Here is a 5,353-nt window from a genome sequence, read left to right on the forward strand (position 1 = left end):
TTACAGCTACAATGTAATGTCCTTTCTTAAACTAAAAGAAAAACAAATTGTTGCTGCGTATTGAAACAAATTCTTGTTCTGAAAATTTAACCCATTGTTTGGTTAAGATATTAGAGTTGAGGAGATTGAAAATCTATTAACTGAGAACTGTATCAGTCGTTTTGCTGAGCACCTACAGAAATGCAGGCATGGCTGTGTAGTTAAGAAGTTTGCTTCCCAACCATGTGGTCTCTCTCAGGCTCAGTCTCACTGCATGGCACCTAGGGCAAGTGTCTTTTACTATAGCCTGTGGATTTTGTGGACAGAAACTGAAAGAATCCCACTGTATATATATATATATATATAAATTTATACAAGAAGAAGATAGAATGAACTATAGCTCTGAGCTGACCAACGTCTTCTGAGTGGATTTTATCGATGGAAACTGAAAGATGTCTATCTGTGTGTGTGTGTGTGCATGTGTAAATTTATAAAACAAGATGGAATGAACTGAGTCTCTCTATGTGTCTCCTCATCTAGATATTATGTGATTGTGTGGTAGTTGTAAATGACTATCACCATCATACAAGTGCCATTTGTTTCCAATCTTCCATGAACACATGTCCAGTCAAGGAACATGTTACCTAGCTTGGAAAAAAATGAAGGTTGGTAATAGGAAGGATATCTGGCCATAGAAAACCTGCCTCTATAAATTTTGTCTGACCTTTGCAAGCATGGAAAAGTGGATATCAAAATGATGAGGATGATGGTGATGATAAATAATATAGATATAAAATGTGTAGAATTGCAAGAAATATCAGGATTTCAATGCTATGGTCTTCCTGCATTGCACTGACAAAGAATAGTGCTTAGAAACATATAGGAATTTGGTCTGTACTTAATAATGACTCAGGGGAACTATTTTTATATAAAATACAGAAAAAGCAGCCTCACAATTTAATGTTGCCTTAGTTTAACTTTGAGGAGGAGTAAAATATAACAAAAACTTAAGTCCTAAAATGTAATTTATCATTGTTATCTTAAAAATATTTTTGATATTATTCAAGAGAGATCAGATTCCGCCGAGGTCGAATTGCCTTTCATCCTTTCAGGGTTGACAAAGTGCAAAATGAACACTGGGGCCAATGTAACCGACTTACTCCCTCCCTGAAATTGCTGGCCTTGTGTCAAAATTTGAAACCAATATTATTTAAATGAAGATGGCCATGAACTAGCAGAGTCATAAACACACCAGACAAAATACTTAGTGGCTTACATTCTGAGTTCAAATTCTGTTAATATTGACTTGCCTTTCATCATTTCAGGGTTGAAGAAATAAGTACCAGTTCATTACTGGGGTCGATGTAATTGACTATACCTTCCCCTATAATTTCAGGCCTTGTGCCTAGAGTAGAAAGGATTATTATTCAAATGAGGATGGTTATGAGCAGGCAGTGTCCTTAGCATACTGAAGAAATGGTTAGTGGCTTTTTTCTGGCTTTGCATTCTGAGTTCAAATCCTACCTAAATTGACTTTGCCTTTCATTCTTACATGGTTGATGAAATACGTATCAGTTAAGCACTGAGGATATAACCAATTAGCTCCTTCCCACAAAATTTCAGTCCTTGGGCCTACAATAGAAAATTTTTTTTATCCAAATGAGATTTTTTTTATCCAGATAGCTTGAGACAATTTATTTAAATAGGTTCAATTTTATTATTTATTTTATTGAAAAAAAAACCCCAAAAAACTTCTAATTTTGGTGTTAAAAACACTTGTAACTATGATTTAGAATCATATCTTTCACAAAAAATTAACTCCTACCTGTTAAAAAAGCTTATTAGAAGAGTAAGAGGTGCAGCAGAGACTATCAAATTAAGATAAACACATAAATGTCAACAGAGTTTGGATATTATATCATTATATCAAACCTTTGCATTTTTAGAATGCTGGAGACAGTAATAAGTTTTACTTCATAGCTAGTTTATGTTTTTGCTAGTACAATGTTATTGTTGCTTCGACTAACCAGATATTGTAGTTTTCTTGAAAACAGCTGCTTTTCATTACAGAGATATTGCATTTTCATAAGAATGATGCTTGTATTTTGTATAAAAAATTTCAATGCCTTCAACCACCACCATCACTGCTACTGTCTCTACTATCATCAGCATCATCATTATCATCCATCAATGACCTCTTCTCAAAGCTTGCATGGATCAGATGAAATTTGTTCATTTCTATGTATCTATATATATATATATATTTATAGTACTTGTGTATATAAAAACGACCAGTAACTGGTCTGTCAATATGCTAGAAAAAGATCACTTAAAAAATTTCTGAGCTGGCTTTTTTCAGTTTCTGTCTACCAAATCCACTCACAAGACTTTGGTCAGCCCAAAACTATAGTAGAAGACATTTGCCCAAGGTGCCATGCAGTGAGACTGCACCCGGAACGATGTGGTTGGGAAGCAAGCCTCTTAGCACACAGTGGACTGGAGAAATGTGAAATGAATTGTTTTGCTCAGGAACACAATACATTGCCTGGTCCAGGAATTGAAACCGCAATCTTACAATCATATTTTCAACACTCTAACCACTAAGCCATGCACCTACACACACACACATGCGCATTTATGAACATAGTATTTACATTACTTTCTACATTAAGTAATATAATTATATTATGTAGAAATGGTTATAGTCCAAGCTGTCATTATAAAGCATGTTGACATGTTCCAATAATCAAATGTATGTATAAAGGAGTTTTATTTTAAATGAGGCATACGTACTTGTTGAAATTTCTGTGGGATTATATTATTATATTTGCAGAGTTAGCATATTTTAAAACAAAGACTGGAGAATTTGGTATATTTGTAACATGGAATTAAAGATATACCAAATCTTGCAATCTTTTTGTTTTAATTCATAATTATGTTATCATCATCATTTAACATCCGCCTTCCATGCTAGCATGGGTTGGACGATTTGACTGAGGACTGGCGAACCAGAAAGCTGCACCAGGCTTCAATCTGATCTGGCAGAGTTTCTACAGCTGGATGCCCTTCCTAACGGCAACCACTCTGAGAGTGTAGTGGGTGCTTTTATGTGCCACCAGCATGAGGGCCAGTCAGGCAGTACTGGCAACAGCCACGCTCAAAATGGTGTTTTTTATGTGCCACCTGTACAGGAGCCAGTCCAGTGGCACTGGCTATGACCTCGTTCGAATGTTTTTTCATGTGCCACCAGTACAAGTGCCAGTAAGGCGACACAGGTAATAATCACGCTCAAATGGTGCTATTTATGTGCCACCGGCACAGAAGCCAGACAGCTGCTCTGGCAATGATCATGCTCAGATGGTGCTGTTAGCGCTCCACTGGCACTGGTGCCAAATAAATTTGATTGGCTCAAAAATAATACAAAAAGGTTGTCAATTATTTAATTAGATTCATACAATGACAGCAACAATCAGTGGAAACAATTATATAATTCCCCTGCAATACCTACAAAATGTATTATGTTTTCTTGACAATTCACTTTTCTTGTGTGACTTTCTGTCAACACTATTCTCTGATGAAGCTTGCATTTCCAGTTTATATAAATCTGTTATAAATATGTTGATTACGACAAAAGACTGGTTAAAGAATATGCTATCTTCAGCACTATAAAAAGAACAAAATGTATTGAATCCTCTCCAAGAAATGGAACTAAGTCTCTCCTCCACAGGTCAAGTATGTCTTATGTATTCATTCACATTCAAAATTCATTGCACTTATAAATATCACTTAACTGTAATTTGCTGTAATTCTTTGAAATGCATATCTTTCTTCATCATTCTTCTTCTTCTTCTTCTTCTCCTCCTCCCCTCCCATCTCCTTCATTTGTAATCTTTGCCCCTTGTTCTATCATAATTTTTCCTCACTCTTTTTCATCTTCTCATAATGTCACTTACCCACACATGTAAAAAAAATATACCTGTCCCTGCTTCAACCAAGTTTATTTTCAGGCTCACCTGACCAGAATGAGTTGATGGACATGATATATATAAAGAAAGTTTAATGACTACGATGCCAGTTAGCTGCTGACCTAGAACCAAAAACTCCACATAGTGACTCACAAAATTTGACTTTGAATAAATATGATTCTACTCTAACCATATTGACTACTTTTTTTTTCATTTAATTCTAACTCTAACTTCAGTGAAATCATAACTCACTGTATATGTGTGTGTGTGTGTGTGTGTGTGTGTGTGTGTGTGTGTATATATATATATGTGTGTGTATATATATATATATATACAGGGTGATTGAAAAGTAACTCCCTATTTTAAAATACTTATAAATTATTTATTAATTGTGATTTTTACAAAAAGATGGATAAGAAAGGAAAGCTTTTAGTATGAGGTTTTATTTAAAATTTGATTTGGGCTCCAGATGTCACCACCAGCTTCTTGAGTTGCCCAGGAATTGCATTGACTGATTTCATCAGAAACTCTTGTGGGATGGAAGGAGACATAACTTCTCATATTCACCCTTCAAGTTCTTCCAAAGTCTTTGGTTTGGTACAGTAGACTTATTCCTTTAACCAACACCCTAAAAGAAGTCACATGGTGTTACATTGGGACTTTTCACTGACCACTCATGTGGACAACAACGACCCATCCATCTCCTGGGAAAGTGGGCATTCAACCATTTGTGAATGACAAGAGCAATACAATTAAAGAATAAATTCTTATACTTCAAAAAACGGACAGAAAAAATTTGAGGAAAAAATTACAGATGATAAATAATTCATAAGTATTTTGAAATAGGGAGTTACTTTTCAATCACCCTGTATGGGTACATATATATTCAGGGTGTCCACAAAGTCTGGGTACATGGGGATTAACACATACTTTAAGAAATTATTATTTCTTATATTTAATTGTTTATGTTATGATTTTATTTACTCCATGCACCCAGAGCTTGTGGACACCCTGTATATAGATGTGCCAACGCCTACACTGTGCTGCAGTGGTGGAAAGGTTAAAGTCCCTGCAATCTCCTAACCTCCAGAGCCATTGAAGAAACTGTTGCCATCAAGTGATCAAGATTCCAAGCACTTCCAAAACAAAATCAGACAATACAACGCTGCACAACAGATGACATCATTTGGAGCCACAAGTGATTTAACTGAGCCAGGATTCATGCAAACTGTCAAGATCCAAGGTCAGATTTATCATCGAATTGGCTCTCTACTACCTCTGTCAAATGAATTACCAAAATCGGCCTTTTATTGTTTATAATTTGTACCTTTCTTTTTGGTTACGAAATAAGCTACACAAAACATGTTTTTGAATTACGTGTATTTATTTATATACATATATGAGTTGAA

At 35.2% G+C, this 5,353-nt stretch overlaps 1 long non-coding RNA gene across 1 annotated transcript; it reads left to right on the forward strand.

The window, feature by feature from the left end:
- The first annotated feature begins 6 nt into the window (after positions 1-6).
- LOC106868138 (uncharacterized) lies at positions 7-4,133 on the forward strand. Its single transcript, XR_001409225.2, has 2 exons — positions 7-1,458; positions 3,987-4,133. It is a non-coding gene; the product is annotated as an uncharacterized LOC106868138 (long non-coding RNA).
- The last annotated feature ends 1,220 nt before the right edge of the window (positions 4,134-5,353 follow it).

Source organism: Octopus bimaculoides, chromosome 4, assembly GCF_001194135.2.
Source record: "Octopus bimaculoides isolate UCB-OBI-ISO-001 chromosome 4, ASM119413v2, whole genome shotgun sequence".
Taxonomy (NCBI): Eukaryota; Metazoa; Mollusca; class Cephalopoda; order Octopoda; family Octopodidae; genus Octopus; species Octopus bimaculoides.